The sequence below is a fragment of the Onychomys torridus genome, chromosome 2, assembly GCF_903995425.1.
Source record: "Onychomys torridus chromosome 2, mOncTor1.1, whole genome shotgun sequence".
Taxonomy (NCBI): Eukaryota; Metazoa; Chordata; class Mammalia; order Rodentia; family Cricetidae; genus Onychomys; species Onychomys torridus.
In genome coordinates, this window is record NC_050444.1 from 89,794,013 (window position 1) to 89,821,578 (window position 27,566).

General features: G+C 38.8%; 1 pseudogene; it reads left to right on the forward strand.

Moving 5' to 3' along the window:
- The first annotated feature begins 4,947 nt into the window (after positions 1 to 4,947).
- On the forward strand, positions 4,948 to 5,114 carry LOC118579071 (annotated as a pseudogene).
- The last annotated feature ends 22,452 nt before the right edge of the window (positions 5,115 to 27,566 follow it).

The following is a 27,566-nucleotide window of genomic DNA, read 5'->3' on the forward strand; positions in this document are numbered from 1 at the left end:
ATCAGAGAAGATTTGAAGTGGTATGAAAAACTAAAGAATTCGTAGAAGCACAACTTTGCTCTCTTCTGTAAACCCCAGGCAGAACACATTACAGAAATAGAAACCCTAACTAAGACATATCACTGTTTTTGTGTAATTTTTGTCTGTTGGCCTGTCACCCTGTATCTATGATTTCATATTCTTGTTTAATACCACATATACAATTAAATGAAGGCTTAAGACCACCATAAGAGGTTTTAGCATTTGACCAAATAAGCAGATGATCCAGAAGAAAGGAAACAAACCCAGAATGAAGCCAGAGATGCCAGACTATTATTCTGACTTTGGCTGTGTTGTAGGCCCAAAAGAGAAGTCAATAATTTTTTTAGCAATGGAAATTTTAGAGTACCTATTACAAAAAGACCCAAATCTTAACAAGTCTGTTAATTTAATTTTTTTTTGGTAGGAAAAAACAAATATCTCCAATACTGTTGAGATGTTTTACCCATGCTTCAGACACAGCTCACAGGTTTTGATTAAAATGTAAAATTATTTTATTTTGTTAAGCCAATCAATTTGTGTTTCAAAATTTCTGTAAGGACAATGAAGAAGAGGAACTATGAAACATAAAATATAAAAAGTTATAATATGGGACATATTTTTAGTAGAGAATGCTAAAATTAAAAGGACATGCTTTTGGATGAGAAAGGATTCCATATGGTTAAATAAGTATTTGTTTAAAGCAAAGAACTTTTCCAAAATAAAAAAGGTAAGGACAATTTTAGAAGGCTAAAGTATGCCATAAACAATTTCTGAAAACTTAAGCCTAAAGAAAGCAGAAGTATTACTAACTGGCCATAATTAAATGCTTTAAAAATTCAGAGGGATAAATTAATTCAAAGTGCTGACTTAAAATTAGAATAGGGCCCTGCTTCTTACAATAAGGTTGTTTTATTCTTAGTAAAATTTACAGAAAAGTAGCATCAAGAACAAGGATTTTATTTTATTTATCCTTTGGCATTTGAAACCTGATGATTAGATTTTTATCCATATGTCTCCAAAATGACTATATAAATGACAAAGATAAAAATACTTTAATTCTAAGTGTGTTCTCTTCCTATTGGCTAGAATATTCCCTTGGTGGCAGTTGGAAAAAAAATCTATTATAAAGAAATGCTCTTAGTTGGGGCATTTCTGACTAAAGCATACATTAATCATAGAACCTGTTTCAGTGAACAAATATTGAGGACTATTTGTAAAATTTGTCTTATTATACACAATTTTCATGTTGCCTATGATCTTCAGTCCTTTGAATTTGTAATGAAAGGAACAAATGGCACACAAAAAAAATAATAACAGCAAGAAAAACAAACAAACCAACAACTGTCAAAAAATGACCAAAGCTTTGGCTTACTTAGTCAACATTCCTTTTGATCATTAATTCTTCTAAATCTAATATTTGTCTCTTTTGGAAAATATGATGATTAATCTTAGATGTCAACTTGATTAAACGTGAAGTCAACTAAAAGATGGTTCAGGGCAATTTGGCTGGAAAACAAAAAACAAAAACAAAAACAAAAACAAAAAAAAACCCTTCCCCAGAATGGACAATACTTTCTGGATGTGGCCCAGATACAAACTGGTTTAGAAAAGGCAGGGTGGCTTTTGTCTACACATCTTCACTCCAGTGTGATTGCTTCTAACCTATGGTTGCCCTTCTGAGTCTGGGTTGTCTCACTCAAAATGATATTTTCTAGATCCATCTATTTGCCTGCAAATTTCATGATATCATTGTTTTTTACTGCTGAGTAGTACTCCATTGTGTATATGTGCCATATTTTATTTATCCATGCTTCAGTTGAGGGGCATCTAGGTTGTTTCCAGGTTCTTGCTATTACAAATATTGCTGATATCAACATATGTACTCATATCTACATAAGTGGATACTAAAAGGTGAGGAAGGGATGGCCAGACTGCAACACACAACTCCAGAGAGGCTAGCTAACAGGGAAAGACCCTAGGAGGAACAGATGGATGATTCTGTGAAGGAGAAGTGGATGAAATCTACATGAATGGACCTGGGGGGTGGCAGAGGGCAAGGAGTGGGGGATGAGAACATAGGGAAAGGGGAGGGTCAAGCTGGAACAGGGACAGAATGGGAGGGCAAGGAAGAAGATACCATGATAGATGAGGAGGGCATCATGGGAATAGGAAGATGCAGGGTGCTGGGGAGGCTCTCAGGAATCCACAAGGTTGACCCCACCTTGGTCTGCTGGCAGTGGTCCAGAGGGTACCTAGACTGGTCTACTCTGGTGACCAGCCTAGCAGGTGACCTGGCTGTCATCATGGAGCCTTTGTCCAGTGACAGATAGAGGCAGATACAGAGATCCACAACCAGACACCAGGCTAAGCTCCAGGAGTCCAATTGATGAGAGAGAGGAGAGATACTACATGGAGATCATGATGGGAGGATGTGCAGAGATGACTAGCCACACTAGTTGAGCCCCATGAACTGTGGACTGGTGGCTGTGGAGCCCCCATGGGACTGGACTAAGCCCTCTGGATATGGAAGGTGGTTGTTTGGCTCGAACTGTTTTGGGGGCACCCAGACAGGGAGATTGGGATCTGTCCCTGGTCTGTGAGCAGGCATCTGGAATCCAGTGTCTGTGGTGTGACACTTTGCACAGCCTTGGTGCAGTGGGAAGGGGCTTGGACCTGCCTAGGCTCAGTGTGCTGGGCTTTGCTGACTCCCCATGGAAGACTTCGATTTGGGGGATGTGGAGATGCAGGGTGGCTTTGAAAAGGGGGTTGGGGGTGGGAAGAGGGAGGAGGGGGCTCTGTGGATAGCATGTGGAGTGAGCAGAAAATTTCTTAATAAAGAAAAATGAAAAAACAAACCCAAAAACAACTATGGTTGCCCCTACTGCTGCCATTCATTGATATTGTGGCCTGGCTCTGTAGCCCTTACAATGAAAGATCAGAAGCTCTCCAGGAATCCTCTAGGCCTTTGCCTTCATACTGGGACTGTTGAGGCATCCATCCTTGCATAATAAGAAGCAATTTCAGCCTTTCTGGCATGCATGGTAGCCATCATTGAGCTACCCAGCATGTGTCTTGTCAGCCATTTCAATAGTTCTCATTAGTAATATGTATTTGTCCTAAAATTTTTTTCCTCTAGAGAACCCAGACTAATGCAGAAACCATTAATTGTTTCATAATTAAATAATTATTAGACATTTTATTAAAAAAATAAGCAAATGACTTTATGGAATATCCCTAATAAAGGGAGAGATTATTTATTATTATATTTTAAAGTCTTAAAAGTGATAATTATGGATTTAGAATTGATTGCAGATTCTTCCCAAAATGATATCCCAGGGAGCAAAAAACTGAATGGATAAAAGTAAAAACCAATAGATTTTTATCTATTGGAAAACACATAGCAAAGATTCCTTTCAGCTTCAGTGGAAAGAATCCTCTAGATGCATTTAACCATCTCCTTGTAAATACTTAGAAATATGAAGAAAAAAAAAAAAAATGCCGGGCGGCAGTAGCGCACGCCTTTAATCCCAGCACTCGGGAGGCAGAGCCAGGCGGATTTCTTTGAGTTTGAGGCCAGCCTGGTCTACCAAGTGAGTTCCAGGAAAGGCGCAAAGCTACACAGAGAAACCCTGTCTTGAAAAACCAAAAAAAAATAAAAAATAAGAAAAGAAAGAAATATGAACACCTGTATTCATATTCATTACTTCAAAGTTGGGCCAGCTCCTTCTGAGAGAATGTCAATGTGAAAGTGAGAAAGTCTGGATGATGCTTATTTCAAAATACATTTACAACTGAATACTCAAAATCCTCCTGATAACATTTTTATAATATATTTTTGCCCTTTATTAAAATGTTTTAAATTATTTGAGATATTTAGAATTTTTCTTGGTATTTTTTCCAAATTATATGAATACTGTTGATCCTAGTTTTAATGAAGCTATAAATGAGGATGACGGTCATACTGTGTTTGTTATGACTGTTGCCCCATTCTGTTTCCCTACTCAATACTTCATACTTTATTTGAACTAAGTCTTCTTGTTTAAAAATATTTTAAAATGTCCATATTTTATAAAATAATTCTCTTTTAATTAAAAATATTCTTATTCATTTTACATATCAACCACAGATCCCCCTCTCATCCCTCCTCCTGTTCCCTCTTTTCTATTCCCCCCAACCCATCCTTCAGCCCCTCCTTCAAAAGGGTAAGTTCTCCCATGGTGGGGACAGTAAAGCCTGGTACATTCAGTTGAGGCAAGACCAAGCCCTCCCCTCTTCCTCAAGGGTGTGTAAGATGTCCAACCATAGATAATGGGATCCAGAAAGCCAACTCATGTACCAGGGATAGATCCTAACCCCACTGCCAGGGGCCCCTCAAACAGACCCAGCTACACAACTGCCTTCTGTAAGTAGAGGGTCTAGTTTGGTCCCATGCAGGTCTCATGGTTGTTACTCTAAAGTTTGTGAGTTCCTATGAGCTTGGTTCAGTTGTCTCTGTAGATTTCCCCATTATGATCTTGACCCCTCCCCCTTGCTCATATAATTCCCTCTTCCCTCTCTTCAACTGGACTCCTGGAGCTTGGCCTGATGCTTGGTTGTAGATCTCTGCATCTGCTTCCACCAATTACTGGATGAAAGCTCTGTGATGATAATTAAGGTATTCATCAATCTGAATACCAGGGTAGACCAGTTCAGGGACCCTCACCATTAATGTTAGTAGTCTAATCTGGGGTCGTCTTTGTGGATTTGTGGAAATTTCCCTAACACCAAGTTTCTCCTTTACTCCATAATGTCTTCCTCTACCAAGACATTTCTTTCATTGCTCTCCACTCCGCCCCTCTCCCAGCTCAACCATCCCATTCCCTTATGTTCTGATCCCCCATTCCCTCCCTTCTATTGCACCTCCTTACCCCCAGTTTACTCATGGAGATTGTTTCTTAGCCTTTTGGCTAAGATCAAGTATAGTATCAGTCTCATAAAATAATTCTTATTATTCATATAATTTGAGAGAAAAAAGACTTCAGTTTTTAGATTATCTGTTACCTACTGTATTGGTTATGCTTCTGATGTGATAAAAATGCCTTGGCCAAAAATAATTTATGAAAGCAAGAATTCATTTTGGCTTATGGTGCTAGAGGAATAAAAGTCCATCAGGGAGGGAGGCATAGCAGCAAGTGACAGGCATAGATATGGGAGCAAGAAGTTGAGAGATTTTATATTTAACCACAGCTGCAAATCAGAGAGGGCAAAGTGGAAGGAGAGTGAAGCTACAGACTCCTGCCCCCCAGTGGTGTACTTCCCTCAGCAAGGCTGCACCCCTTCCCCAAACAGTGCATCAACTGTTAAAGTACACAGTGAAGACATTTCTAATTCAAAGCTCCACATTCCACTCCCTAGCCTCCACAGGCTCACAACTATATATTGCAAAAATATATTTAGTTCAGTTTCAAAATCCCATACTCTTTCACAGTCTTAGCATTGTTTTAAAATCCATGGTCAAACTCTCATTTGAGAGACAAGGTAGTTTTTTAATTGTAGCTCTTTACAAAAGCAAGGGCAAATATTACATGCTTCCAACATACAATGGTACAGAACATATTTTCCCATTGAAAAATGAAGTAATTGGTGAATAGTTGGAAAATACTGACCCAAAACCAGTCCAGAACTCCAGAAGACAAATCAAAATCTGGTAGAGCCATGTCTGGTGGTAACAAAGGACTTAACACGACTCTGCCCTTTCAATGCTGCTTCCTGCAACACTCATCTCTGTCTTGGGATAACTCCAACTGTATATCTCCCTCTTTGACAGATACCTATTGTGTGACAAAACATTTCATAGGAAGGTGAAACATACACATCTACTCTCCCCAGGTAGGGAACCTACAACAGAGCAAAGGGCAGATTTCACAAAAGTTCAACTTGGTGAACCAATGAGTTTTATTGGGGTTATTTATAGAAATGTGAGTGAGGGGTTACTTATAGGAGCAGAAGTGAATCAAAGAGAGCTGCGTCATTAAACTTCACCCCATCATGGGTGACAGGTTGCAAAAGCTGCAAGCCTGAAGCACACTACACAGCCTGTAGGAAACACAATAGGTTGGAGAGTGTCCTTTCCATATGACTCAGTTGATCTGCGCTTCTTCCAGGCAGCTGGTCTGGTCTCTCCAAGTCTCCCTTGCAGCTTGGCTTGTTTTAGCATATTCTTTACATCTTTGCATGTCTGAGAGTGACTTTGAACAGTCTTTATTGGTTACACTTGGGAACAGGAGCCTAACATATTTTATCAAATTTTAGGGACTTCTTGAAGCTACTTTGAGTTTTTCATTTCAGAGGAATCTTCTTCACAACTATGATTCATGGCTCTGGCATCTCTAATATCTTGGGGTTCCCATTTCAACCCAGACTTCATTTTTACAGCTTCGTAAATTAGCCTTTCTCAGCCTTGCTCTGTCAGGGTCTCCCATGCCTTATGTTCCCTAGACTCTGAGATTCTCTTAAATTTTAGAAACAGAACCCATGACCTCCCTCCAATTCTTGCATCTTTCATGCCTCCAAACCCAGTACCATGTGGATGACACTGCCAAATTTAACTGCCAGCTCAGAATGAACCCTGGCTCCCTTCAACCACATTAGCAGCAGCTTCTGTATGTTGAACCAATTGATTTCTGTGAATAGAAAATCCCTTAAGGTCTCTGTTCACAAGTTAGTGTCTTAGCCGTGTAGCCCCCCCCCCTTTTTGTTCTAGTGCAGAGCAAACCTTCCCTTAATGTTGCTAATCTTTGTTTTTATTATTATTCATTTATTATGTATACAGTATCTGCCTGCATATGTCCCTGCAGGCCAGAAGAGGGCACCAGTGGTTGTGAGCCACCATGTGGTTGCTGGGAACTGAACTCAGGACCTCTAGGAGAGTCAGTGCTCTTAACCTCTGAGCCATCTCGCCAGCCCAATGTTGCTAATCTTAACAATTATACTTCTCTTCCAGCACATGCCTTAACTACAGCTTTAAGCTTCCAAGTGATCTCTTGCTCTCTCTAAATTGTACATCTTGTATTTCTTTCTGCCCTACTTGCTCTTTTTCATTGTAAATCTGCATATGATTCATCAGTAATAACCAAGCTGTAGTTTATTATTTTTTAATTTAACCTCAACCAAGTTCTTAGGACATAGGAAGAAGGCAGTCACATTCTTTGCCAAAATATCAAAAGAATGGCATTTAGCCCAATTGCTGATATGTTTCCCTTCTGTACCACCTCAAGAAACATCTTGAAGGAGGACTTCATAGCTGGAATTGCTCTGACAACTACTGTCTTCTAGGTTCCTACTAGCATGGTCCTTTAATCTTTGCTTATAGCAGTGGTGCTCAGCCTTTCTAACACTGTGACCCTTTAATGCAGTTGCTCTTGTGGTGACCCTGAACCATAAAATTATTTCATTGCTACTTCATAACTGCTATGAATCAGGATGTAAATATCTGATATGCAAGATATCTGGTATGTGACTCCCCCAAAGGGTTTATGATCCACAGGTTAGAACCATTTAAAGCATTTATAGCATTCAACCACTTTTCTAGTTCAAAATCCCTAGGTCTTTCACATTCCTCCATGAAAGAGCGTGGTCAGATTCTTCACAGCAAGAGCTTACTCACTCTCCTATAGCAAAGTCTTTTTGTTACTTTTCTGTTGTTGTGATGAAATGCCATGACCAAAAGCAACTTGTGGAACAAAGAGGTGATTTTGGTTTATGGTGCAGAGAACTATGAATCCATCATAGCAGGGAGGCATAGCAACAAGAAATAAGTGTAGCAGCAGAAAGTTTAAAGATCACATCTTTAACCACAAGCATGAAGCAAAGAGAGAAAACTAGATATTGAATGAGGCTATGAACTTTCAAATGTCTGCTCTCAATACCATAGTTACTCCAGCAAGGCTACACCACCTCTCCAAACAGTGCCACTAACTGAGAACCAAGCGTTCAAATACCTAAGCCTATGAGAGATATTCATTATTCAAACCACTACACCTAATTTAAACTTCCTAAAGGAGAGGACTCTGATGATCACAGCAGCAGTAAAAGAGAGAATTCACCTGCAGCCCAGCCTTCCCAAGTAATCCTGAGCTGGGCAGGTGACCAGAGCCTGGCTCTACATATGAAAGATTGCCAGAGCACAGAGCTTCACTGAAGCAGCAAAATGCAACCACAGTCCAGGCCTGTTAGGCAACTCCAAGCCAGTCATAGCACCCAGGGTCTGCTTTGACACATATAGGAACAGAAGAAAGTATCATAACAGGCCCCAGGACCCCAGCAATGATGCTGTATATTGCTGGAAACCAAAATCAAAGCTGAATTCTCCAGAAGAATTTGAACCAATGTCAGGTGAGAGGTAGAAGAACTTAAAATTGAGAGATTTTTTTTGGTGCTCCCAAACCCACCACTACCATAGCCTGGAGGAACAAGTGATCTGCCCAAAGCACCACACAATAGACTATACTGTAAGAGAAGATCAAACTTCAGTAGGAGCAGACATATCAACTTGATAATTCATAGTTACAGCTCCAGAAAGGGGATAAGAATTATGCTAAAGTTGGGAATCTGCATGTATCCCCACCTCCACTACATATTCCAGCTAGCACCCCAGGAAGTACAAGGTACTTCTGTACCATGGGCATTATGTAGAGAAAACTTCAGCAATAATATTGAAACACTAAAAAAAAAAAAAAAAAAGAGTGAAATAGGAATTTCGAACAATGAAAAGAAAAAATCCACATGAGAAATCATCACCAATAGACAAGACCATTTAGAGAAACATCTAGGACAGAAGACAAAGTTTAGATAATATTAACTCATAAATATACAGCACAGGGAACAGAAAGTCCCCTTTATAATAATCTTAAATGTAAATAGATTCAACTCATAAATAAAAAGATGCAAACTAACTCACTAGATTTAAAAACAAAAAGCATCTGTTGTCTCAAAGAAACACATTTAAATAGCAAAGATGAATCCAAACCAGCCTACCAATAAACAGAAGCCATAAAACAAGCAGGCACAGCTATTCTTAATAGCTGACAAAGTAGACACCAAAACAAAACTACTCAGAAGAGGTAAAGAAGGCTTCTACATAAGACTAGTGGGAAATATTCATCAAGAAGATATAACAATTGTAAATATTTGTGCACAGGATACTAGGACTCTTAGCTTTATAAAGCAAATATTTAAAGGGGTAAACAATCACATAGGTACCAACACAATAATAGTGAGAGACTTAAATATTCTACCATCTTCCAAGCTTAAAATGAACAACAACAACAAAAAAAAAAAAACCTTAAAAGCTAAATTATATCATAGATAAACTAGACTTACCAGGTGTCTGGAGAATATTCCAACCAACATACAGAAAATGGACAATTTTATCAAGTGGCATGTTATACCTTCTCCAAAACATCATAGACCACAATTTCAGATTCAACAAACACTAAAACATCAAGATAGTTCTCTATATCAAACTAGACTACAATAACTTGAAAGAGAAATCAATAAGAAAAATATCAGAAAGTATAAGAGTACTTAAAAACTGAACTTTTTTTTCCTTTGTCTCATAAGAGTTATTTATTTATTTACTTACTTACTTAATTAATTAATTAATTACTTATTTTATATTCAGGCTTACAGTTTCCATGCCCTCCTCTCCTCCAAATCTCTCTCAATTACCTCCCTCTGTTTCCACCCTCCCCCCAATTTCTTTGTTTCTGTTTAGGAAAGGACAGGTCTCCCATAAATATCAGCAAAACATGGCATTTCAAGTTTCAGTAAGACTAAGCACCTCCCCATACATTAAGACTGGGTGAGGTGACCCCAGTATGAGGAATAGGGTGCCAAAAGCCAGTAAATGAGTCAGAGATAGCCCCTGAACCCACTTCTGACAGTCCCACAAGAAGACCAAGCTACACAACTGTAACATATATGCAAAGTGTCCAGGTCGATCCTATGCCGGCTCCCTGGTAAAAGATCAGTCTCTGTGAGCCCCTATGAACTCAGGTTAGTTGATTCTGTGAGTTTTTTCTTGTGGTATCCTTCCCTCTGACTCCCACAATTCTTTTTCCCCTTCTGCAGGATTCCCCAAACTCTGCCAATGTGCGGCTGTCGATCTGCTTCTGTTTCCATTAGTTGCTGGATGAAGCCTCTCTGATGACAACTGTGCTAGGAGCCAATCTGGTTATAGGAACTGGCCAGTTTAGACTACATATTTCCTATTGCTAGGAGTTGTAGTGGGGGTCACCCTTGTAAATTCCTGGGAGCTTCCTTTGGGCTGACCCCAAAATGTGGCCCCTTTCCAGGAGTTTCTTTAAGTATTCTCTGCCTTCACAGTACTCTCTGCTCCCACCCATCTGATTGCTATTTTACCACCCCTGTTCACCCTCAGCCCCTTCCCAAGGAGATCTGGGCATCCCTGCCCCCATGAACCCTCCTTGTTACCTAGTCTCTCTGTGTCTGTGGACTGTAGTATAGTTGTTCTTTATTTTACAACTAATATCCACTATTAAGTGAGTACATATCATGTTTGTCTTTCTTATTCTAGGTTACCTCACTCAGGATGATTTTTTCTAGTTCCATCCATTTTGCTTTCAAATTTCCTGATGATTTTAACAGCTGCATGATACTCCATTCTGTAAATGTACCACATTTTCTTTATTCATTCCTCAGTTGAAGGACATCTAGGTTGTTTCCAGGTTCTGGTTATTATAAATAAAGCTACTATAATCAAAGCTGAGCAACTGTCCTTGTGGTAGGATTGATCATGCTTTGGGTATATGCCCAAGAGTAGTATACTTGGTCTTGTCATAGATTGATTCCCAATTGTCTAAGCAACAAAATTCATTTCCAAAGTGGCTGTGGATATCAGGGTGAAAGCTGAAAGATCAGAGCAGCTAGCCACTCAGCCACTAGTTTTTTGTTTGTTTGTTTTGTTTTATTTTGTTTTGTTTTTGTTTTTGTTTTTTCAGACAGGATTTCTCTATGTAGTTTTGGTGCCTGTTCTGGATCTCACTCTGTAGACCAGGCTGCCCTTGAACTCATAGAGATCTGCCTGGCTCTGCCTCCCAAGTGCTGGGATTAAAGGTGTGTGCCACCACTGCCTGGCCTCTATGGCTAATTAGTGGCTTAGCTCTGCACTCTGACCTTCAATCAAGCTTTATTTGTTAGATCACAAACAAAATATCACCACATGGCTGTACAAGTTTGCACTCTCACCAACAATAGAGGAGTGTTTCTCTTGCTTCACATCCTCTCTAGCATGAGCTGTCATCTGTGTTTTTTATCTTATCCATTCTGACAGGTATAAGATGGAATCTCAGAGTCATTTTGATTTGTATTTCCCTGAAGGATAAGGGTGTTAAACAACTCCTTAATTGTTGCTTGGCCATTTAAGATTCTTTGGTTGAGAGTTCTCAGTTTAGGTCTGTACCCAATTTTTAACTGGATTATTTGGTTTGTTGATACCTAGTTTCTTGAGTTCTTTATAGATTTTAGAAATTGTCACTCTGTTGGATGAGGGGTTGGTGAAGACCTTTTCCCATTCTCTTGGCTGCCATTTTGTCCTATTGATAGTGCCCTTTGCCTTACAGAAACTTTTCAATTTCATGAGATCCCATTTATTGTCGATCTTAGTGACTGTGCTCTTGGTGTTCTGTTCAGGAAGTTGTCTCCTGAACTAAGGGTTCCTTAGTTTCAATAATATATTAATTTATATCTTCTTTAAGGTATCCAGGTACCTAGAAACAGTCTACACTGGACCCCCAGTGGCCACACCTAGCAGTATCTCAGAAGCATTCCCTACCAAGCAACACATAGCCACAACACTCTCCTGAGAACCAGAACTAACAACAGAAACCAAAGAACAGCATACCTACCCAGCAAACACAAGAACTAATATCAGCACCTAGAATTACAATAATCACAAACCTAGATGCCAAGATGCCAGCAATAACAGTCATGGCAATATGTCTCCCCTACTACCCAACAACCCTAATTTATTAGGTCCTGATAAATGGAATAAAACTTAAGAAAAAGACAAGGACTTCAAAATAGCTATTATGAATATGTTCAATGACCTTGAAGAGACTATGAATAAATCCATTAATTAAATCTATAAATACACAAATACTGAAGAGATATGCAATTGAAAATGGAGTCAATAAAGGAAACCTAATCTTAGGGAAAACCAGAAATGAAAATTTTAGTAACTCAAACAGGAACCTCAGAGGCAAGCTACACTAGTGGAATACAAGATATAAAAGAAAGAATCTCAGGCATTGAAGACAAGCTATAAGAAATGGATACTTTGGTCAAAGAAAATGTCAAATCTAAAAGAAAAAGAAAAAACCCAATCACAAAATATACAGGAAATCTGAGACACAATGAAAAGATCAAATATAAGAATAATAGGAATAAAGGATGGAAAAGAAACCCAAGTCAAAGTCACAGAAAATATTTTTAACAAAATCATATAAAAAATTTCCCTAACCAAAGCAAACTTGCACAGCTACTCTGGCAGTTTCTCAGAAAATTGAGAATAAGTCTTCCTTAAGACCCAGTTATACCACTCTTGGGCATATACCCAAGGAATGCTCAATCTTACCACAAGGACACATGCTCAACTATGTTCATATCAGCATCAACCTAAATGCCCCTCAATTGAAAAATGGATAAAGAAAATATGGCACATATACACAATGGAGTACTACTCAACAGTAAAATACAATGATATCATGAAATTTGCAGGCAAATGGATGGAACTAGAAAACATAATCTTGACTGAGATAACACAGACTAAGAAGGGCAAACATAATATGTACTCACTCATAAGTGGATACTAAATGAGAAGGAAGGGATGGCCAGAGTGCAACCCACAACTCCAGAGAGGCTAGCTAACAGGGAAAGACCCTAGGAGGGACACATGGATGATCCTGTGAAGGAGAAGTGGATGAGATCTACATGAATGGACCTGAGGGAGTGGGAGATAAGAACATAGGGAAATGAGAGGGTCAAGCTAGAACAAGGACAGAGTGGGAGGGCATGGAGGAAGATACCATGATAGATGAGGAGGACATCATGGGAATAGGAAGATGCAGGGTGCTGGGGAGGCTCTCAGGAATCCACAAGGTTGACCCCACCTTGATCTGCTGGCAGTGGTCCAGAGGGTGCCTAGACTGGTCTACTCTGGTGACCAGCCTAGCAGGTGACCTGGCTGTCATCATGGAGCCTTTTTCCATTGACAGATGGAGGCAGATACAGAGATCCAAGGCTAGCTCCTGGAGTCTAACTGATGAGAGAGAGGAGAGATACTACAGGCAAGGGACATGGAGATCATGATGGCAGGACGTGCAGAGTTGAGCGGCCACACTAGTTGAAGCCCAAGGCCACACTAGTTGAAGCCTGCTTACTGTGGAGTGGTGGCTGTGGATCCCCCTCCCCCATGGGACTGGACTAAAGCCTCTGGATATAGAAGACAGTTGTTCGGCTCAAACTGTTTGGGGGGCACCCAGGCAAGGGGATTTGGGATCTGTCCCTGGTCTAAGGGCAGGCTTCTGGAATCCAGTGCCTGTGATGTAACATCTTGCACAGCCCTGGTGCAATGGGAAGGGGCTTGGACCTGCCTAGGCTCAGTGTGCTGGGCTCTGCTGACTCCCCATGGGAGACCTCAATTTGTGGGATGTGGGGATGCAAGGTGGCTTGGGGGAGAATACTGGGGGGTGGGAGGAAGGAAGAGGGGGGATCTGTGGATGGTATGTGGATTGAGTAGAAAATTTCTTGATGGAGAAAAATAAGAAAATTTTAAAAATAAAAATACTATTAAAAAGAGTATATTTTATAAACAATTATTTAATAGATTTGGGATTTAATAAAAGTACATATTTGCCAAAAAAAAAAAATCCCTAACCTTAAAAAGGAGGTGTCTTTCAAGGTACAAAAAGCATGCAGAAGACCAAAACTAATGGACTAGAAAAAAAATCTTCATAACACATAATAATCAAAACACCAAATATAGAACAAAGAAACAACACTAAAACCTACAAGGAGAAAAGACTGAATTACATGTAAAGGCAGATATATTAGAAAAACATCTGATTTTGCAATGGTGACTCTAAAAGCCAGAAAGGTCTGGGTGACTGTTTTATAAATTGAGAGATCACAGACACCAGAAAACTTTCAGTTATAATAAATAGAGAAAGAAAGACATTCCAGGGTAAAGACTAAATTCCAGTGGTATCTATCTAAAAGCCCAGCTCTACAGAGACAGTAGTAAGACAACTTCAACCTAAAGAGGTTAACCACAATGAGGAGAACACAAGGAAGAAGTAATCTCAGGCCAGCAAACCAAAGGGAGAAAGAAACCCACACCACAAAAACAAAGTAATGTGAATCAACAGATACTACTCATTCATAACTTTCAACATCATTTCTTTCAATTACCCAATAAAAGACACAGACCAGCATACTGGATTCTAAAACAGGATCCAGCCTTCTGCAATATCCAAGTAACACACCTTAATATCAAGGATAGACATCACCTCAGCATGGAAGGATAGAAAATGATATTTCAAGTATATGGACCCAAGAAGCAAGTCAGTGTAGCCATTTTAATATCCGATTTCACACTAAACTAATCAGAAGAAATAGTAAGGGGTACTTTATATTCATTAAAGGAAAGCTTCCCCCAGAGGATGTTGCACTTCTAAACACATATGTACCATCTGGGTTGACAATGCTCCCTCCAAGAGCCAAAAACCCCAACATCAGGCATGAGAGACCCTCTTTTGAGTTATTGGTCAGGTTTGTCCAAGGGACTTCCAATCCATACAGGCTATCACTGTTGCCCTTGGTTGCCCCCCAGAGGTGGAATGTAAATCTGCATTGCTAAAGACACTATGCACTTTACAAACAGAACCCAGAGGCTCCTGAGCTAGAAACGGCCTGAATGCTTCTTCCTGGGGGCTAATTTTCATAGTACCAGAAGGTGGCATTCAAGCTTCCAAAGGAGGGAAGCAATCATTAGTCATGCCCAGCTATGATGTCTATCATAGCAACAAACATCAGGACCAATAACCCTAAGGATGCAGCTGTGGTATATATACCTTGGCAGTAACCAATAGCTCTCTTTGGACTTAAAAACTGCTCAACAAGCCAGAGAGGTCAAGAAAATCACAAGAAAACCCACAGAATCAGCTAATCTGGGTCCATAGGAGCTCACAGAGACTGAACCAACAACCAGGGAGCCTGCACGGGACTGTCCTAGGCCCTCTGTATATATGTTACAGTTGTGTATGTTGGTCTTCCTATGAGACTCCCAACAGTGGTAGCAGGGACTATCTTTGACTCTTTTGTTGGTTTTTAGAAGCCTATTCCTCATATTGGGTTGCTTTGCCTAGCCTTAATATATGGGGAGGTACTTAGTCTTACTGCAACTTAATATACCATGTTTTATTGATATTCACGGGGGGGGGGGGCTGCCCTTTACTAAATAGAAATGCAAGAGGGATGGATTGGGAGGGGAAGGAAGGAGGAGGAGGGACTGGGAGGAGAGGAGGGAGAGGAAACTGTGGTCAGGGTCTAAGAGAGAGAGAGACAGAGAGAAAGAAAGAGAGACAAGAAAGAAAGAAAGAAAGAAAGAAAGAAAGAAAGAAAGAAAGAAAGAAAGAAAGAAAGAAAGAAAGAAAGAAGGAAAGAAAGAAAGAATTTCTCAACAAGAGGGAAACCATGCCTGGTACTGGAAACAGCCAGTTTCCCAGGGTTGTGAAGTCATGGATGTTGGAAGAGAATCTACAACCATCACTTTACTAAACCAGCACAATCACAAGCTCCATTCTAAATATTTGTCATTATCCCCACACATAAGTGTAGTGCTCACCCCTCATCAAGGAAACTTCTCTTTGAAATATAGACAATTACAGAAAAAAAAAAAACTAATCAAAATGCAGATTTGGAGAACCCAGTCCTCTTGTGTAATATTAGGGAGACCAACCTTAATATTACACATCCCAGGGATTCAGGATAGAAACTACGAATGGTGAGGACTATTTTTGTGAAAATATAATCTCAGCAAACTGAGCTCTTTAGTCCATTTAATTTAATTCTATTCACTTTTAATTTCTCTGAAATAACATCCTGTATACACAGCTTTGGTTCTGTTCTCATGCCTAGCTCCTTTCTTGCCTGACTTCTCTCTGTATTTATATACTGCTCCCTCTAAGTTATATCTTAATTCTCTCATCTTAATTCTGCCTCATCTAGGTCCTTTCATTTCATTCTTACCCAACTAGTGCTTCTCCATCTGACTCTTCCTCATCTTCTATCTCATCCACTTGTTCTCTCTGGTCAAAATCCTCCTTATCATTTTCCTTTCTCCATCTCTAAGTTCTCCACGTTCCTGCTAAGTCTCCCAGGAATGTAGTTATAAACTCAAGCAATAGCAAGCCCCAGGTCGAGCAAAGTTACCAGGCTTGAATTCTACAGGGTCATAAAGGCAGGTCAGAATTTTCCTCAGGCAATGACCACCAAGCTTTCTTTTACAATCCAAAATGGGAGTGGTAAAAGAAGAGGTCACCCGAGTGCTAATGACCAGTTAGTATATCAAAAAGGGGATCTATGTGTTCAGTCTACATTCCTAGAAGCGGTTAGGTATGAAGTTAGGGGTCTATTAGTAAGGTTGTATAAGAAAGGAGGGTCTCACCCTAAATTGCACAACAAATAAAGCTATCTGACTGACCTAGGAGAGAGGTGTAGTTTTGTTCAGCCTTGGATGTTTGATAGGCATTTTAGATAAATACAAGAAAATCATTTTAGGAACCAGCTTATATATGTAAAAAAGCTAAACTATCATCAAGACTTCTTAAGCCATGGCTTGACCTTTTGTGATGGTAGCTGAATTCCATGCAGCACAGTCCCAATTAATATATCTACAGAACAGCCTGTACCTAAGCCTCAGAGTATGTTGGGAAAGAGGGGCTGGAAGATTTTAAGAGCCAGAGGATCGGGGAGTTTGCTGTGAGATTGTGTCTCTTAGTAATTTCAGAAACTATACCCCTAAAGCCTCACAAACATGACTGTCTACACATGAGCTGAAGAAGGGCAACAGCAATATATTGTTCGAATTTTGGATCCTCTTATAACAAAAAAAAACCACAGAGCCAGATATCAGGGTTAAAGCTGAATGATCAGAGACGCTGAACAGCTAGCCACTATTCTTACTTCTGCAAAATCCTCAGCCTAAAAAGAGAGAGTTCTTGTTTCCTCATGCCTTACATACCTTTCTCTTTCCTGCCATATTACTTCCTGGGATTAAAGGCATATGTGCTTCCCAAGCAAAGGCATGAGATCTCAAGTACTGGGATTAAAGGTGTGTGCCACCACTGCCTGGCTCTGTTTCTCTCCTATACTGGATCAGTCTCATGTAGCCCAGTGTGGCCTTGAAGTGATAGGATTAGAGGTATGTGCTACCATTGTCCAACTTCTGTGTCTAATCTAGTGGCTGACTCTCTCCTCTGATACTCAGGCAAGTTTATTAGGATGCATAATATATCACCACAACAATAGACTTGCCAAAGTGGACAAGAGAAAGACCACAAGACCTCAGCCCTACACAAAGTACTATAGGCAACTAAGGGATGTTAAAATCAGGGCAAATACTCTTTCCCAGGGAAAAGTTCACCTATTGGTTATTCCATACCAAATGGTCAGCCCTGGAAGCATACATACAAGTAATGTTATACAGACTGAGAAGGTTGTATTTGAGGATATATTTGTATATACATATATAAAAATATGAATGTAATAACTATTCATGAAGAATAAGCTATAAATTCAAAAGAAAGCAAAGAGGGTTAAATGGGAGGGTTTGGAGGAAGGAAAGAGAAGGGAGAAAAGATGTAATTATAATCTCAAAAACAAAATTAAAAGTTCTAAAAATAAAATGTCAATGTGAGGTAACACTTGACAGTTAATGTATGACAATTTCTCTTCTTTAACCTTGTAAGCTTGGTTTCAAATGTTGAATAAAATTATTCAATAATGAATTGAATGATAATCACACATGAACATTTTGTTCAGGGCCAGTAAGTACAGTGGATACATGTACCACCTAATGGTTTATTGCAGTGGAAAAGAAGAGACTGGTAATGTATAGCCAGGGAGCGATGAGTGATGTGAGAGTCAGCAAATGCTAATTACAAAAAGATGCATAATAAGTAAGGGAGCTTCTGGCTAGACCTCCCCAGAAGGTTGTTGCTGAAAGTCAGGGTGATCAGACACTATTTTAGGAATGGTAGGGGTAAGGAACCCAAACAGAGAATGACCAGGGTTCTATTCTCAGCTCTACCTGCCTTTTGATCTCAATAATAAATCCACTGAATATATCATAAAAAAATTTTAAGAATCCTTTAAATAGTATGAATACACTCAGGAAATTCTAAACATTAAAAAGTGGAATGACGGGGAAAAGGAAAATAAAATTTTCTAAAAATCTATGTTACTGGAGAAAGAACATAATGTATCACTGAGTAGGAACTCCACCTCTAAGTGGGCACAATAGTATATTGATTTTCTGTAGTACAGGGACATGTGTGGGTCTCCTATCATAGGGAGACAGAGAGTAAAGGCCGATAGACTAGAAAAAATAAATTACCAGGTACACATGGGTAGTGGAATGAATATCGCTTAGATTAGTCAACAAGAACAGTACAAGAGGAAAAGCCAGTGGAAAACTAAGTAATTTTAAGTTATAGAGGAAGGAAAACCTCAAGTGTCTGAACCACAGTATGAGCTAAATTCTGCAGTACAGAAGACCATCTATTTGGCCTTACAGAAGCTAATTTCTGTTTACCAAAAAATTCCACAAGATAAATAAAAGTTGAAAGTAATAATTAACTACTTTGTATTGAAGCACCAGCGGTAAAACACTGGTGTCAGAAAACTGGAAGGTAATATATATAGTAATGATGACAAATAAGTATATTATGTTCCCAGATGTCCTTTTAAGGGCATGCATTTACAGAATGAAAACACAGCAGAACATATACAAGTGAGAAACAAAGACATCCAATGGGACAGTGGGTAATAATGGATGAATGAACCAGCTATGGAATTATAGTTTAAAACATGCACAGGTTTAACCTGTCCAGCACAATCACTTAAATTCCTATACGTGATGGATAAACAAATTAGCATCTTAGAATTTTGTACATTATCTCTTGGGAGACTGTTCTGTTTCACCCATTTGTAGTTTGGGATAAATTGAACCAAGTGAAATGCGTATTATTCTTTTCAATCTTAAAAAAATATATTAGATGATGAATTTTAAGCATAGGAATGAGCTGGCTGTTTGGAACCTTGGGCTTATACAGGGACACTTTGCTCAGCCTGGAAGGAGGGGATTGGACCTGCTTGTACTGAATCCACCAGGTTTAAATGAGTCCCCAGGGAGTCTTGGCCCGGGAGGACATGGGAATGGAGGGGAGGGGATGGGGGGAAGGTGGGGGTGGAGGCGGGAGGGGGAGGACAGGGGAACTCATGGCTGATGTGTAAAATTAAAACACAAACATAATAATAAAAAAAGGTAGGAAAGAGAGATGGCTCAGTAATTAAAAATACATGATGCAAAAATAAAGAATAGGAATGACCTACTTCAAAAACTTTAAAAAGATAGAAAATGGATTGAAGTCTGATTAACAAAGTAGATGTACTAAAACACATATGTAATAATTTATGCATATAAGAAGAAGACTTCATATCCCTCAAATACTGAGTGCGAAAGGAACGCAGAGGCTGCTTTTGCTGAAAGGGCAGAATCTTACTGGAACCTGAGATGATATATTGAATACCTAAAAATAAGGTCAGAAACAGGCACCTCTGACTTATTTTTCCACATCTCATTTGTCAGGTTAACTCTGCACTAGAGCTTGCTACACTCTGCAAATTGGCATGTTACTCACTTAAAGACTGATCATCTAAAACTGGTAATGCCCCTGCCATAACATTAAGGCATTTTCTAGATTCCAAGAACAGTGAGCCTTACTGACAGGTTACTCATCACAGTACAGCCACCTAAGCAGGAGTAATTGCTATCATTGGTGCTAAACAGTCCTGGAGAGATAATGACTTCAAGGAGCCAGCAAGACATGGCAGAGCCTGAGCTGAGATAATTATCAATCAGACCATAGTTTGACCAAGACAGCTTAAGTGGGTATGCCTCCTGCATAACCCTTGAAAAAGAGCAGGGACATTTAGACCTTTGCTCAGTGCTGATTAAAAGTCTTTCCTCCTTTTCATCACTACTTTTCTTATTTGACCACTGGAGGAAGTGGCTGTCTCTCTTTGACACTACTTAAAGTCAGTCCTTTCTTTGTTTTTAGAGTCTAGCAACAATTATTCTGTTTTTAATTTTTTTCATTTTATGTCTATGTGTCTATTAACTATGTACTTGTCATAAAAAAATAATGAATTTTTAAATATCTTATTGCTACAAAGATTATTCTTCAACTAATGTAATTTGACATAAACATTGCATTCGTGCAAGTATGTACTGTGTGTTAGGTATACTCTCATGGTCACTTACCCTCTATTTTTCACTCTGCATATTGTATCCATTGTTTCCCTAGACAGTGTAAGCAAGGGTACAGTGTAATCACAAAATTTGGCTACTCTATGCATGGGAAGAAGGTTTATTGGAAACTATACGTGGCTATCGTTCAGGTGGTAGAGAGAGAATAGGCACAGGCATTTGGGAGATTCCAAAGACACCATCTCTACCTCTCTGGAATCAGAGGGAATAGCCAAAATGCGGGGAAAACCTTTCCAGTTATAGAGAGAGCAGGGGGCTGCAGGATGGAGAGAAGTGTACAAGCCAGAGCAGCCTGGAAGGTAGCTTGGGGGTTTTGATATGTGTTACAGGTATGCACTAATAGGGAACTAGGTAACCAATTTGTCCGAGGTAGAGAAAGATGGGACAGAAAGCTGGGAGACCAGAGAAATACTGAGTGTAAGCTGTTATCTATCTGCCACCAATCCTGAGTCTAGCCTGAGTTGAGCCCAGATTGTCATTCAGGATATTGTAGTGGCACTGCATTTTAGGGTTTGAGGCTGGGACCTAACAGTTTTACTCCTACTTTCATTTCATATATCATGGGATACAAGTGATTTCTGAATAATTTAAAAAATCTAATCATTTAAAGCATACCAAATATGATCATTACAAATAAATCCAAAATCTGTTTTCTAGGACGAACTGATGACATAACTGAATTCTTTGGATCTTAAAGAGTGAGAGAATAAGGCATAGGAAACTGAAGATTAGGAATAGCAAGGGAAATGTGACCATAGGTAGAATAAAACTTGGAAGAACTACAATTCAGGCAACTGAAGAGTAACTAATTTGAAAACTTAGAGGTAATAAACTTCTTGAAAAGCTGTCAAAAGTGATTTGATAAGACGTGAGAAAAATTAATGTAATAGATTATCATATAGCATATTCATCAAGTTTTTAATGACTTATTGAAAAGGGCAGTGTGGTAACTAGGGCAGCCACACATGGACTGGATATCACATAGATACTAACTCCATCATCCTATACCCCACACAAGTTACATGGATTGTTTATTTATATCCGACTCTACTTAATACTCATAACCTTAAAGACAGGATGGGAAAATCAGTTCTTATGAATACAGTTGTCTGTGAGTGACAGGTTTCTAGAAGGGGCAAAATTCCCTTTAAGTGTAGCCATTGTGGAGCAAAAGAAGTGAGGCATGGCCAGAGAAAGTAAACACATGTTTAAAGGCTTAGAGTCTCATGACAGTACTTCAAGACCCTGTGTGGAAGATTTCTACTTCAATGGCTTCTGTACTGTTTGACCTAAACTGCAGATGAGCTGTGTCATCTTGTTACATGTACTGAATTTCACCAGTTTCAGCCTGAAATCTTGTGTAATGGTCATTGAGGATCAGATTCACCCTCACACCAACCACAGTCCAGAAGGTTGGCATATTCAAGATTTGAGTACACATGTACAAAAGCACAGTGTCCAGTTAGTCAATGATGAAGATGCCCAAGATTCTTCAAATTCTTAAACCCAGTCCAGCAAAGAGTATATTGAATACAAATACAAACAGTGCAGAAAATAAATATCAGACAATAATTTATAAAAGTTATAAAACAATGTCATACATACACTGAAGGCCTTGTGCCAGAAGCTTCCTGTCAGCTCCAGCAAAATCAGCTAAGCTAGTAGACTGGCAAATAAATGCAGAAGGCTTTAAGACTAAAATAGGAGTCATTATATTGGAAACAAAAGAATATGCTGTCAACTTGACAGAATCTAGAGTCACCTGGGAAACAGACCTCTGAGCTCTTTATGAGAGAGTATCTTAATTATAGTAACTGATGATGCAACACATTTCCTATTGAACCTGTTATTTAAGGAATCCTGGTATTTTCCTCTAAATAAATGTTCCACAGTCCAGAGAAAAGAACTGGCATTGAAAGAATAGTGGGTTGTTTGAGCTTTAATACTTGGTGGCAAGACTGTATTATAAACAAATCAATCAGTCTTCATAGGACTACAGATCCAATTTAACCAGCTGCTTCAAGTTCCTGATGACTTGACTTCCAACTATGACTGACACTACTTGGAATCCTAAATTAGAAGAAACCCTTTATCCCTTAAATTTCTCTTTTCAGAATATTTTATTACAAAAATGGGGTGGGTAGACAGGAAGATAGCCAGCTTCTAAGCATGAACATGAACATCTTTGCTTCTTTTTTATTCTCTGATGTTGTAAGAATACAAAACCAGAAAATAGATATATGTTACAGGGATTGTAGGAAGTATTTTATGCTTTAAACTTGGTAACAAGATTGTACTATAAACAAATGACCCAGCTCTCAACTATATCAATCACAGAAATAGAAATTAACCAAGGTGAAAAGGATAGCATCCAGGACTCATTTCCTATTGGCACTGTTATGTAAAGGAATTCTGGTGTTTTCTTCTAGGCAAAATTTGTAATGTTCAACATAGTACTTCCTGAGTCTCAACCTCCAAGAAGTCAAACATAACAGGAGAGCAAACTTCATAGGCATATTGGAGATATGCATGTGACTCCCATATACAGGTGAAACAAATATGAAATGAGAGCTGGCAGAGGCAGAGTCATTTTACATACTTTACACGTGTAAGACCATACCTTAAAAATACATGTGGATATCCAGGTTTTCTGTCACCATTTATCTTCTTTTAGTGTATGTTTTTGACACCTTTGAAAAGAATTAGCTATCCCTATCATGGTAAGTTTACCTCTGACTCTTCTATTGTATTCCATTGACGTAGCTGTGTTGTTGTGCCTGTAGCCGGATATCTTTGTCACTAAGCATCTGTAGTATATAGTTAAGATCAGGTAATATAATGCTTCTTGTGTTCTTTCTGTGTTGATTTGGCTATTTGAGGTATTTTGTGTTTTCATACCAAATTTAGGACTACTTTCTCTAGTGGTGGGAGAAAAAAAAACTATTGAAATTTTGGTAGAGATTGCTATTGGCAGTATAGTTATCTTCACAATATTAGTTCATCAATGCAGAAATGGAAGTCTTGCCACAGTCAAGTATTTTCTTAAACTTCTTTTTTTCAATATAATTAAGTTTTTCTTATTAATTGCTTCCTTAATTTTATTTTATGGCTGGTACTTTTGAGGCTATTGAAAATGGAATATTTTTCCTGTTTTCTTTCTCAAAAATTATTTATTGTATATAAAGCTAATGATTTCTGCATGTTGATTTTATATTCTGAATTTTTATAAGTTTTTTTTTATCAGATACAGATTATTTTTATGAATTCTCTGTGTGCTTTCCTATGTAAAATCACATCTGCAAATTAAGATATTTTAATGTTGCCTCTCTGGTTGTTATCCTCTGGCATCTTTTTCTTACCTTACTGCTCCAGCTAAGACATTAAGCACCTCAGAACACTCCCCATCAATACCATCTCCACTCTTCTAGGTCTAGCTCTGATGATACAGCTCCTATCCTGGACGTCCCTGGTGAGTCTACCCACACCAGAACCAAAGCAGCCTACACCATCTTCACACTTCTAAGCCTAGCTCTAAAACTACTGCTTTGGCTTTGCCTGGTGAGCTCTCCAGAACTTCACCTACTGGTGCCAAGCACGCAGCCCCAGGCCTAGCTCAGTCATGCAGCTCCTTTATCACCTTTCTTTGGAGAATCCTCTCACAAGCAAGTCATCTCACACCAGCCCTGTGCTCCCAGACCTAGTTTTTGGTGTACAGCTCCAATTTTGGCTGGGGAGCTTCCTAGAACACTGCCAAGCAACACTGTTCTCACACTCCTACACCTAGCTGCAGATGCACAGCTTCTTCCCTGGCATAGTCTGGTGAGCACTCCATAACCTCACCTGTCAGCACCATACCCATACTCTTAGATCTAGCACCAGCTTTGAAGCTTTTGCCTTAGGATAGCGTGAAGCAAGCTAGAATCTCATATCTGACACACATGCACATGCCCCAGTCACATTACAAAAAAACAAGCAATATTAAAGTCCACAACTGACTATCCCCTCAAAATCCACTAGTCCTTTAGATACATTTTCCAATAGAAATTACTTACATGAACCCCAGAACAAGTAATTTAAAAGAACAATAATAAACTTCATCAAAGAGTCCATATTTTACAAAGATGTGAACAAATAAGTCAAGTAACTTACAAATTGCTGCAAACTGCAGGAAAACATAATGAAATTCAGCTACTATCACAAAAACTACTACTTGGAAAAGTCACGGACTTCTCCAAAGGTCAAGCCATGGTTTAAGAAGTCTTGGTAATAGTTTAGCTTTTTTACATATATACATATACATAGTTCTTGTGTGCTTCCAAGAACTCCTAACAGTGTATTTATCTAAAATGCCTATCAAGCATCCAAGGCTGAACAAAACTACACCTGTCTCCTAGGTCAGCCAGATAGCTTTATTTGTTGGGCAATTTAGGGTGAGACCCTCCTTTCTTATACAACCTTACTAATAGACCCCTAACTTCATACCTAACCACTTCTAGGAATATAGACTGAGCACATAGATCCCCTTTTTGATACACTAACCAGTCATTAGCACTCAGTTGACCTCCTCTTTTATCACTCCCATTTTGGATTGTAAAAAAAAAAAAAAAGCTTGGTGGTCATTGCCTGAGGAAAATTCTGACCTGCCTTTATGACCCTGTAGAATTCAAGCCTGGTAACTTTGCTGACCAGGGGCTTGCTATTACTTGGGTTTATAACTACATTCCTGGGAGACTTAGCAGGAACGTGGAGAACTTAGAGATGGAGAAAGGAGAGGGATAAGGAGAACTTTGACCAGAGAGTACATGTGGACAAGATAGAAGATGAGGAAGAGTCAGATGGGGAAGTACTAGCTGAGCAAAAACAGGATGTAAAAGGACCTAGATGAGGCAGAATTAAGGTGAGAGAATTAAGATAGAACTTAGAGGAAGCAATAAATAAATATAAGGAGAAATCAGGCAAGAAAGGAGCTAGGCATGAGAACAGAGCTGATTCTGTAAATAGGATGTTATCCCAGAGGAATTAAAGCAAGTAGACTATAGAGCTTGGTGTGCTGAGATTCTGTTTCCCAAAAATAGTCCTTGCTGTTAGTAGTTCTCTCCCCTGAGCCCCTGGGATGTATACTATTAAGGCTGGTCCCTCTAATATTATACAAGAATAAAGCATAATTATAAACACTTGAGTTATATCCAAGGAAATATAAGCATAAAGGTTAATGAAATGATGAAGACAAGTCAAGCTTTGAAAACTTAATTCAATAAAGAGAAATATTGGGGAAATCTCAAGCTGAAATGAAGACAGAACTCAAAAACTCAATAACCCAGTTTGACAACTCAGGAGAAAGCCTTACTATAATGCACAAAGAAGAGGATAGAATATCAGGACCTGATGATAAAGTACAGGCATTGGAACACTTAAGCAAAGGATATGCAAATTAAGAGATTTAAAAAAAAGAAAAAACATCCCAGACCAACAGCATAGCCCAGATTGTCAGTGGAATCATAGAAGAAAAATTTTCCCAATTAAAGAAAGACATACCCATGCAGATACAAGAAGCTCATAGAACACCAAATAAACAAGATAAGAAAAGTAACTCCTCACTCCATATTATAGATGAAATACTAAACACAGATGGGGTATTAAGAGCTACAAGAGAAAATCCACACGTCAACATAAAGGAAAATCCATCAGAATAAGAGCTGATTTCTCAATAGAAACTTTAAAAACTAATAAACTTAAGTTCTGAAGGATAATGGATGCCATCCTAGACTACTAGACCCAACAAAACTATCTGCTATAGTTGAAGGAGAAAGAAAAACTTTCCATGATACAGGCTAAAAGAAGCCATGACTACCAAAAGAGCCCCACAGGGAATCCTCGGGATGAAGGAGCAATAAGTACCACCAAAAGACTATAGAATGAAATCAAATGAAGCTATAACTACTAAAACACACAGTAGGACTGAGAACACAAATAGTAAAAGTAACAATAATTAATAATAATAATAGCAATCAACATACACGTTAATAATAACTTTAAATATTAATTACCTCAACTCCCCAATCAAAAGACACAGGTTAGTTGAATAGATTAAGAAACAAAAATCCATTAAAGTTTGCTGATGGTTGAGGTCAGGTTTGGAATGGAGGAGGGTGAAGTCAGGCAGAGAAAGTAAGCCCTGGGTGCCAATGTCCCTTAGTCTTCTCAGATCTGTGGAGTACAGACAAGTCTTTCAAATAGCACCCTGCCTCCTGCTGAACCAGTTGACAAGGTTTTTATGTGCTTGGTCCAAGGACTCAGCAAAATTCAAAAAATTTTTCATACTGAAGATTAAAGGGTTATTTCTAGGCTAGAGGCGTGTGGTGCAGCATTTGAAACCCTGAGTTCAAACCACAATGAAGGAAAATAAGAATGAATTTATACCTGTGAGGTGTTCCTACCTGGAGAAATAAAATGTGGATATGTGTCAAAAAAGAAACAAACAAAGCATTTTATGCAGTTGTGGCAGTACTAATGTGAAACCAGAAACAAGATGCTGGCCTAAATCTGCTGTTAGTTCTTAGACTGTTTACTGAAAACAGTTGACTTTCAGATCACTGGGCTCAGCTACTTTCTGCCACTTTTTTTTTTTCTGCTCAGTTCACTGACCTCATCAACTTCTTTTTTTACTTATTTAATTTTTTTCTTGGTGTAATAAAACTCTCTCTCTCTCTCTCTCTCTCTCTCTCTCTCTCTGTATATATATGAGAAAGTGAAAATACATAGAGATACAGTCTTTAACAAATCTTGACATGAAGCTGAGGTGACATTTATCATTCAGGGAAATGGTTGGGTTTTAAAAAAATAATTTTCTTCTACTCAGCCCTATTAATATAAACACCTTTATGAATGGGAACATTTTTCCCCTGCAGGTGTTTATTTTCCATCATTTCTAGAA